The sequence below is a fragment of the Mirounga angustirostris genome, unplaced genomic scaffold (genome assembly GCF_029215605.1).
Source record: "Mirounga angustirostris isolate CCGP_5_RB_7025 unplaced genomic scaffold, mMirAng1.0.hap1 SCAF_53, whole genome shotgun sequence".
Lineage (NCBI taxonomy): Eukaryota > Metazoa > Chordata > Mammalia > Carnivora > Phocidae > Mirounga > Mirounga angustirostris.
The window spans coordinates 2,704-13,769 of record NW_026991761.1 but is presented as its reverse complement, the minus strand read 5'-3'; positions in this window follow the sequence as shown (position 1 = coordinate 13,769).

Below are 11,066 nucleotides of genomic sequence, written 5' to 3'. Positions count from 1 at the left end.
GTAACTATATGAACTGATAGATAGGTTAAAAAATGGCTATGTGACAACATAGTGAGGGGGTAGCCATTTGCAAACCAAGGAGAGAAGCTTCCTCAAAAACCAACCTTGATGGCACCTGGATCTTAGACTTCAAGCCTCCAGAACTGTAAAATATAAATTTCTGTTGTTTAAACCACCCAGTCTGTGGTATTCTGTTATGAAAGCCCAGGCAGACTAATACATACATGCAGATAAGTATGTGACACTGAATTATATTTTGGGGTATCTGTGAGGTAAAAAATTTGCAGGATACTTTATCCCAAAGTGGGAAACCTTGGACAAGAAATTTTTGTTGTCATTGCTCAGATGGTTAAAAAATTGGCAGTGGCTAAGAGTCCTAATAATGACACTAATGTAGGGCTAACTGTTGGCCAGGGCATCCTCTACTTCAAAAATGGTTGTCTGAAGTTCAGTCAATGCTAGAGGGTTCAGGTTTGGCTCTTTAAGTATCACTTTATTTCAGTAAGAGGGCCTCTGTGGCTGTGCCAAGCCACAAGTCTTGTCTCTTTGATTCAAGGCATAATGGGCAGCTAAGTACAGGGAGTTACAAGTTCAGACCTATGAGAGCCACATTTTCCAGAAGGGCTCAGTATGAAATCAGCAGTTCTCATGATAATGGTGTGTAGAAGGGGGACAAGGAAATCAGTTTTTTTGTACCAGATGCCCATGGGCAATTTGTGGCTATCATAGGTGGTCCAGAGACTCCAAAAGACAGGACAGGAGATTGCTAAAGCCTCTACAGTGACAACTGCTTGGTGGGAACTAATGGAAGTTCCTATTGTATTATAATTTGGACAGTCTAGAACCTTTTGTTACAGGGGACCCCATTCATCAAAGTCAGCTGATTTGTGAGTAACAACATAAACGGGCTTAAGTAAAATTTGTACATAAGCAATATGTTACCTCCAGAAACCAAAATGGACTAAAAGTTTTTGGACTTGTGTTAACATTTGGTTTCAATAGTTGTTGCTTTACAGTTTCAGAGTTGGAACAGCCCTCAACTATTCCAAATATTACCCAGAAATTTTATTGAGGTTGTGGGGCCTTATATTTTATGTGAGGCAGTGGCTTGTGGGCTCCTTTATGAATATTGTTATGTTATGAATATATGTATCAAATGAATTTTCTTAGAGGCTGTCTCAATAAACAATCTTATCTGTGGTCTTGGGGAAATTTGGACAAGGTTAATATCTTGCCTGAAAATACTGTGTGGCATGGGAGGGCTACTGGGATTCCTCATGGATACCTGAGTAAATGTGTATTGTGTTTCCTTAAAGGTGAAGGCAAACTGTGACAGGCTACTGAAATAGTCACTAAATAGAACATATTAATCAAACCTACAAAATTAAGACGGTTTCCAGTTTTTTATTTGAGGAAGTCAATAATTTTAATAATATTGGACATGGCCAGCTTTAATCAGGAGTACCATAGCATTAAGGTTATAATAATCTACTGTTTAGTGATATTCTTTTTCTTTTTTTTTTTTCCTGTTTTGGGTATTGGCCAAATTAGGATATTAAACTGGAAGACAGTAGGAATAATGGCCTCATAGAGAAGTAATATAATTAATGGGTCTTAATTCTTATATACCTTGTCTTAACCTGGGGAAAGGTTCATAGGGTCCCATTTGCTCAAGCTTATGCTAAATGGCAAAGACTTAAATTTTAACTTATTGTTCTTTGAGTCAGAGCATCAATGCCTACTGTAGGATGTCTTAAGTCACTGGGTGATATGACTATAGGGAATTTAGACAAGGCAATTATTTCAGTTGTTAAGATGAGGCATATCTATTTGGAATATCCTCTAAGAGTATAGGAGATACTTTGTTTAAATTTAGTGGGATCCCCATGTATAACTATAACTTAAATCACAGTACCCATTAAGGCCATGAAAATTGGACAATCTGTCCATCATATTATATGTTAAAGTTAATTTAAAGCCTATGTTCCAGAGGCACAAAAGGAAATCATGACCCTTTTTATCTTTCTATTGAATATTCTTTAGTAAATGACGGCTCTTCATTGGTATAAACATATAGCTGTCTCATAGCATTTTAAAAAATCTATTGTGTAGATGGGCCATAATTTATATAAACAATCTCTTACCAAGGGACTTGGAATTTTCCCCATTGTTTTGGTATAACAATGCTACAATAAGTATTCTTGAGCATACCATTTTGCAAAAGTATATTTGTAGGATAAATTCCTAGATGAGTTATAGCAGTCACATTCACTAAGACAGATATTGATTAATATATTATTGAGCATCTACCCTGTACCAGGCACCTTACCTTGCCAGATTTTTTGATCCCCGGTTATAAAAGAAGAAATCCCCCTTTTAGTCCCAACTTTTGCTAGTTGCATTATGTCTACATTGACCATGTTCTTAACATTTAAATTGTTCAGTGTTTAACCATAATACGTATGTTTGTTTTGGTCTTACTCCTACAGTTGAGTTTATTTAATGCTTACCATTGGTACATTCACGCTAGACCTTCCATACATTTTTTTTTTTGGCCTGAAATTTATCATCCTCCTAAAAAGGCTTAAGAGAGCTCTATTTCTCAAGTTCTTGCGTGTTCAAAAAATGTGTAAAAATTATGATATATTTTTTGATGCAGAGAGAAGGTAAAAGATTCATTATATATTTTGAGTAGAAAAATACCATCTCCAAGGTTTATGAGTACATTTGGTAATGACCAAGTTACATTCTAGTGACTATATTTGTCATTGAAACCCTGGCTAGGGGCACCTGGGTGGCTCAGTCATTAAGCATCTGCCTTTGGCTTGGGTCGTGATCCCAGGGTCCTGGGATCCAGCCCTGCGTCGGGCTCCCTGTTCCGCAGGAAGCCTGCTTCTTTCTCTCCCACTCCCCCTGCTTGTGTTCCCTCTCCTGCTGTGTCTCTCTCTGTCAAATAAATAAATAAAATCTTTAAAAAAAATGAAACCTGGGGCGCCTGGGTGGCTCAGTCGGTTAAGCGTCGGCCTTCGGCTCAGGTCATGATCCCAGGGTCCTGGGATCGAGCCCCGCATCGGGCTCCCTGCTCGGCGGGAAGCCTGCTTCTCCCTCTCCCACTCCCCCTGCTTGTGTTCTTGCTCTCACTAACTCTCTCTCTGTCAAATAAATAAATAAAATCTTTATTAAAAAAATAAAAATAAAAATAAAAAAAATGAAACCCTGGCTAATTACTGATATGACTCCTGCTTCTAACTTTCCATTTAGCTCTTCATAGAGTTTGCCTAAGCCTTGGAGGTTAAAGTTAAAAAAAAGAAACTTGAATGAAAAGTCTTAATATTAAAAGGCAGAACATTTGCCTACTTAAATATATAAATTAGAAACTAATAACAAATATTAAAATAATAAATTGTGTTCCCATATATTGGAATACTACATGATTATTAATAATTATACCTTTTTAGAAATCACAAGTGTTGGCAAGGATATGGAGAAAAAGGAACCCTGGCGTACTGTTGGTGGGAATGCAAATTGGTGCAGGCACTGCAGAGAACACAATGGAGGTTCCTCAAAAAATTTAAAATAGAATCACCATATGATCCAGTAATTCTACTACTGGGTACTGACCCAAAGAAAATGAAAACATTCAAAAAGATATGTGCATGCCTATGTTTATTGCAGCATTATTTACAACAGCCATGATATGGAAGCAGCCCAAGTATCCATTGATAGATGAATGCATAAAGATGTGGTATATATATATAATGGAATATTACTCAACCTTAGAAAAGAATGGAATCTTGCCATTTGCAACAATATGGATGGACCTAGAGGGTATAATGCTACGTGAAATAAGTCAAATAAAGACAAATACCATATGATGTCATTTATATGTGGAATTTAAGAAACAAAACAAAGAAAAACAGAAACAAAAGACTCTTAAATACAGAGAACTGGTGGTTGCCAGAATGGTGGTGGGTGGGGGATGGGTGAAATAGATAAATGGATTAAAAGTACATTTGTGATGAGCACTGAGTAATGTATAGAATTGTTGAATCATTATATTGTATGCCTAATACTAATATAATATTGTATGTTAATTATACTTCCATAAAATTGTTTTTAAATATGCTTTTAAATATAAATTAAATTACAAGAAAACACTAATGTTATAATGGTAAGTTTCTTTTTATAAAAGCAGGATACAAAAATATATGCTTACTAGCAGTTAAAGTGGGGTTTGGAGGGAAGTATTGGTTGATATTATAATTAATTCTGCCTTGTTGGAGCCTCCCGTCCTGCATTTACTACTTTTATGCAAACTGGTGCAGCCACTCTGGAAAACAGTTTTAGAGGTTCCTTGAAAAGTTAAAAATATCACTACCCTATAATCCAGCAATTGCACTACTAGGTACAAAGAATACAAGAATACTAATTCAAAGGGATACATGCACCCCGATGTTCACAGCAGCATTATCAACAATAACCCATTTATGGAAAGAGCCCAAATGTCCATCAACTGATGAATGTATAAAGATGTGGTATATTTATACGATGGAATATTACTCAGCCATAGAAGAGAATGAAATCTTGCCATTTGCAACATGATAGAACTAGAGAGTATTATGCTATGTGAAGTAAGTCAGAGAAAGACAAATGCCATATGATTTCACTCATATGTGGAATTTAAGGCACAAAACAAATGAGCGTGGGGGAAAAAACAGAGAGGCAAATTAAGAGGCTCTTAACTATAGAAAACAAACTGATGGTTACCAGAGGGTAGGTGGGCAGGGGATGGTTTAAGTAGATGTTGGGAATTAAGGAGTACACTTATTATGATGAGTACCAGCTGTTGTAAGTGTTGAATCACTGAATTCTACATCTGCAACTAATATTACACTGTATGTTAACTAACCAGAATTTAAATAAAAACTTTTTAAAAAAGAAAATGACTCTTTTTTCAATTATAAAATTAATATTAATCAATATTAATAAATTATAAATATTATGGATATATAAAGTACTTAGAACAGTGTCTGGCACATAGAAATAGTACAATATAAGGTGTTTGTTGTATAAAAATAATGAATTAATTCATATATAGATAGAGAGATATAGATATCTCCATTTTGGCAATGAAAGAACATGATTAAAGGTTACTTACAATAGACCAATGCTTCTCTAGTTCCTCTTCGGATTCCTCTTCCTGGACAGGGTACTGTTTTTGCAAAATGTATCAGAATTATAAAACCTGAAATTCAGTAATCTCTAACCAAGGAATGCCCTTTCATCTTTAATAAAGCTTCACCCTTTCATCCACTGGTTCTCTGCTCTCCAGACCCCTCACCCACCTTCTTAACTCTTTCTCCCTTCTCTATCCTCTCCCCTCCTTTTTTTCTCCCTAGCAAAGCTCCAACTTCTCCCAGGCCAGGCCCCACCTGGGCTTTGGTTCCACCCCTCCCTCTCCATTCTATTAACCTTCTCCCCTCTTGCCAGTCAGGCCATTTACTGTCTCCTAGAGCCTACAGGCCATCCATTACCCGTTTCCTGATAAACCCATCTCTGCTTGTCCCTCTTTCCTTCCTCCCCTCCCTCTTTTTTTCTCCTTTGTCACATCAACAGCCGCCTCAGCCACTCTACCTCCTCACTCTTTCACCCCTTCTCATGAGTTTCATGGAATCTGGCAGCTTTACCTTCCCTGGCCCTTTCCTCTATGACATTCTTATATACATAAATAAATATTATTTTACATCTCTTTTGGTATAAGACAAATATAATCCAGGCTGGATTAATTATGTACACATTATTATAATTATATTTATTTTCCTTCTGATTTTAAGAGAAATTAAAACATTTTTGTGGACTCTTAAAAATGTAGTGGGCATAATGTACCCAAAGGATAAGTGTGACCTGCTAATACCTTCCAACCAAATCTTCCACCTGGCACTTGAAGGGGCAAGGCCATATCCTTTACTCCAATACCCTCAGAAGAAACAGTGTTTAACATTCATATTAATTTTATTTTGGAATAAGCATGAGGAAAAAAGCTTAACTAATTATATAACTAATTTCCATGGAACACAGAAACATTACAGAAAAGAAAATGCACACTTTAACCCTACTTTGCAGAAGTACATGGTACAATTTATGGCAGGCTTTAGGAAAAGTGGTTTTAACTATACCTCACTGATAAGCAATAATGCAACTGGTTTCTGAGTCAATCACCATATCACATAAAATATAGGAACCTATAAACAAGCTAACAGTTAATTACAATAAAAAATCAAATGTATTTTAGTTAGTATAACTTGCTGCATTTGTATAACAATGACGAGAGGAAGGCATAGCTAGTGCAAACAGAATAAATCCCATTTATTGACAGGGTTGGAAGCAGGGTAATCTTGCTTTGATTTTTCCAAGAAAAAAACGTCTCTAAACAGATATGTCTCAGTTACCAATTCCGGTAATTTTCCATGGCTAGAAACTAATAGTAACATAACAAAAGCCATGGAGTCACAATAGCAAGGTATTCACATGCTTAGAGAATTCACTACTTTCTACATTTCTTGAAAAACTTTATACCACCAGAGGGGTAGGTGGAAGGCATTGTTAAATATATTTGAAGATAGCTTTATTCTGAGACTACCAGGAAGAGACACACACATTATGGCCATAAGTAACTTACAGTTAAATTTGGTTATTGTAAATGTAGGCTCTTAATGTGGAGACCCACATACGCCACCCTGCTTCAGAAGTTAGTATCTTCTGCTTGGGAGTTCAGGCCTTGGCCTTTAGCACCCTCAACAACAGCCACCCTGTTCTCATAAGTGACTCTGTCAGAACCCAAGTTTGTTTTATTCCCCCTTATTTGACCTCAGGTGCTTCTCCTGTGAAGTATAACACGGCTCTTGGGATAACAAAGGTGCAGTAAGGTATGAGCTATGAAAACATCTTCCTTATCTTCACTGGCATCCAGGCCCCACCAGATAGGTACTGAAGAAGTTGAAAAAGGACTCTCAGGGAAATTCCTGGATCGCTGTGTGTATCCATCCCCAAAACCTGTGCTTTTTTTTTTTTTTTAAAGATTTTATTTATTTGACAGAGAGAGATAGCGAGAGCAGGAACACAAGCAGGGGGAGTGGGAGAGGGAGAAGCAGGCTCCCCGCTGAGCAAAGAGACCGATGCGGGGCTCGATCCCAGGATCCTGGGATCACGACCCAAGCCGAAGGCAGACACTTAACGACTGAGCCACCCAGGTGCCCCCAAAACCTGTGCTTTTTCAGGACTTTTTGCACAGTGACGTTCTTTCCCTCCTTCTGATCTGTCTTATTTTTTTTAAGATTTTATTTATTTGTTTGACAGAGACACAGCAAGAGAGGGAACACAAGCAGGGGGAGTGGGAGAGGGAGAAGCGGGCTTCCCGCCGAGCAGGGAGCCCGATGATGCGGGGCTCGACACCGTGGGATTATGACCTGAGCGGAAGGCAGACACTTAACTATTGAGCCACCCAGGCGCCCCCTTCTGATTTGTCTTATAAACAATGCAATCCGCCACCACAGATCCCTTAAAGGGATGGGAGTCAAGAGTAAAGGAACTTAGACTTGAGTGTGTAAGTTTTGGTCAACACCTCATTTGTGAAGTAGTTGCTGAGTTCAAAGAGAAATTTCAGAGTGAAGGTGAGAGGTTCATCAGGTTTTAAAAACCTGATTTGCAGAACTCTCAAGTGCTTCAGAATGGGCTTGTCATATTTTTGAATCAAGTGAGTGACCTCTTCAACATTCTTTAGAACCATGAGCCAGAAATTGGGGGTCCCTGTAGGATCCTCTGTCTCCTCATCCATATTTTGTCCCTCTATTCCTCCATACTCCCCAAACACTTTCTCCACATTTTCGAAAGCTTCTTAACAATACTCGTCCAAGTCCTCATACTCTGTATTCTCCAGACCCTGCATCTGAGCATCAGAATCATCCTCCACCCTAATATAACCATAGTCCTCGGCCTTGGACTTTACCTCACACTCCTCTTTTGTGGGTTAGTACAGTGTATTGATGATCTGGCATCTCTTTTCCAAAAAGGGCCTATAGATGTCAGGATATTTCCTCTCAATGGGATGAAAATCCTTCAGGTTCTTGGCTTCTAGGCCTGCAGATTTGGCCAGAAGCTTTTTGAGAGCATACTCGGTACTTTACTGCCAGAGGCTCTCAATAAAGTCCTCATCTAAGGAGTATCCCATCAAAGCCTATAGAGAGGCTGTGGCTGCCCCAGGGCCAATTGGTGGGCTCACTTCACTGGCTATGCCAGGTTCCCCAAGACCTTCCATTGTTACCTTTCTAATAGGAAAAGATTCACAGAGTAGAAGAGATGGCTGTAGCCCAGGCAGTGGGCACTGGCAGGGTCTAAGATGGAGGCAGAAGTTGAAGTGGAAATGGCTTCAGCTGTGGCTGCCGTGGAAACTGGGCTGAGGTGGATGAAGAGGCGGAGGGGCAGGCAAGCACAATACCAGAGCAGGCCTAAAGCTGCAGCAGGAACAACTGATTAAACAGCCTTCCCCTCTAGCTGCCTTGGCAAAAGGAGGTGGTGCCACAAGCCCCTTGTGCAGATGACATAATCACCTTATTTGTTGAGCAGCTGTCATTGGCAAATCTTTGTTCAATGAATGATTAGATCTTAGCAAACCTCCAGTGCCACCCATCTTCCCTGTGGTAGCAGCTCCAAAATTTCTAGACCAGAGGGGTTCACTGAGGACTGATCTAGAGGGGAGATCTTAAGTAAGCCTGAGAAAATTTGAGCCTGTAAGAGCAAAGAATGCAGGTGAGGGGGCTTTTTAGAGGCTAGAAATGTGACTTCCAAGCTTCTCTTATGTGGAAGATTAATAGATCTAATACTGATGACCACTAGTAGAGTGTTGTTCAATAATCTTTTCAATAACATCTATGCTTTCTTTTTATCCATGTTTAACAAATGTTACGGTTAAAAAAATTCAAAAAGAGGGGTGCCTGGGTGGTTTGGTTGGTTGAGCATCTGCCTTCAGCTCAGGTCATGATCTCAGGGTCCTAGGATCGAGCCCCACGTCAGACTTTCTGCTCAGCGGGGAGTCTGCTTCTCCCTCTCCCTCTCCCTCTGTGCTCTCTCTCTCTCAAATAAATAAATAAAATCTTCAAAAAAATTTCAAAAAGATCTTAAGGGTGTAGCTATAATGTCAGCTCTAATTTACCAAAAGAAAAAAAAAAACACTCACAAAAAAAAACACAAAAAAAGAATGCCTTCAGCCCATTCACCTCATTATTTTTGCTCCAACTCAAGGACATGTGCAAAAAACAAAACACAAGCATTTTTACATTCAAATATATAAACAAAAGAGAAGGGGGGTAAAACACTAAAATATCTTTCCCTTCTTGGGGCGCCTGGGTGGCTCAGTCATTAAGTGTCTGCCTTCGGCTCGGGTCATGATCCCGGGGTCCTGGGATCGAGCCCCGCATCGGGCTCCCTGCTCAGCGGGAAGCCTGCTTCTCCCTCTCCCACTCCCCCTGCTTGTGTTTCCTCTCTGGCTGTGTCTCTCTCTGTCAAATAAATAAATAAAATCTTAAAAAAAATTAAAAAAAATAAAATATCTTTCCCTGCTTGACTTATTTCACTTAGCATAATACCTCATATGTGGACTATAAGGAATAGCACAGAGGACCACGGGGGAAGGGAGGGAAAACTGAACAGGAAGAAATCAGAGAGAGAGACAAACTATGAGAGACTCTGGACTCCGGGAAACAAACTGAAGGTTACAGAAGGTGGTAGTGAGGAGGTGGGGTAACCAGGTGGTGGGAATTAAGGAGGGCACGTGATGTGATGAGCACTGGGTGTTATACGCAACTAATGAATCACTGAACACTACATCAAAAACTAAAGATGTACTATATGTTGGCTAATTGAACATAATAAAAACGCTAAAATATCAACAGTGAAGATCTGATGATGTGACTCCCTACAGATTGTTTATTTTCTAGTTCTGGATTTTCAAAATCTCTATGAAGAATGTGCATTGTCTTAAAATTCAATCAATTCTGACATTTCCTGGGGAAGAATGAGATGAGATGGAATGGGATGGGAGTAAAGAAGGGCCTATGGTGATCAGGGTACAATTTTATGTATGACTAGTTAATAGTATACACCCAGATTATCAATATCCCAGAGTACTGCTGATGAATTACAAATTATCCTTTCTCCACGTAGGCTCTTTTGGAGATAAAATGAGGATACTCAAATCTGAAGTAATATTCCTGAACGCAAAACATTTGCATTGATATTCTGAATAAATTGGAAATACTCAATGACTCAGCACTAGGGAAAAGGTTAAAGATGTGATAATGTCTTAACAAGATGGAATGCCATGCGGCATTAAAAAATTGCCTAGGGTGGGGAAAACAGCTAGTTTTTTTCTTGTCCACATTTCGATAAAGTTCACATATAACTTAAAGACTTTATTTTTAAAGAGGGTTTGTTATATTCCAGACCTAACAGTTTACTGTTTAGTGTGATAATCACATAAATAATCAGACTGTTAGTGTATTTCTTTCCAGGTTTTTAGGTGTATGTGTGTATTTTAGTTTTAGAAAACCACAAACAGTATTATTTCAATGCTTCTTCTTGCCTCCTTTTTAGATGATAGGTGTCTAGGGATGTTTGATTAGTTGTTTTATATTTGATGCAGTGGCTCTGCTACTTTCCACACCTTCAAATTTCCACATAATAAACCCTCTTGAAGATAATGAGAAAAAAAGGAAGAGGAAGAGGAGAGAAGAAGTGGGAGTAGAAAAAGGAAGAGAAAGAGAACAGGGATGAAAATCTTCTCATTAGGCTAAAAGACACCTGTTAGGGAGTCACAAAAATGGAAGGTTCTAGAGGCAGTCTTGTGTGGAGGATGGAGCAAGGAGCTTAAGTAGCATATAAAGAAAAGATGTTTTTCCCTCAGTGAATATCATGTAAATATTTAACCACTCCAATTATGTCTGTGTATGTGCATGTGCACACTGTGTTTGATTAAAACCTATCTCATTTAAAACAGATAAAAAAGAAAGCTC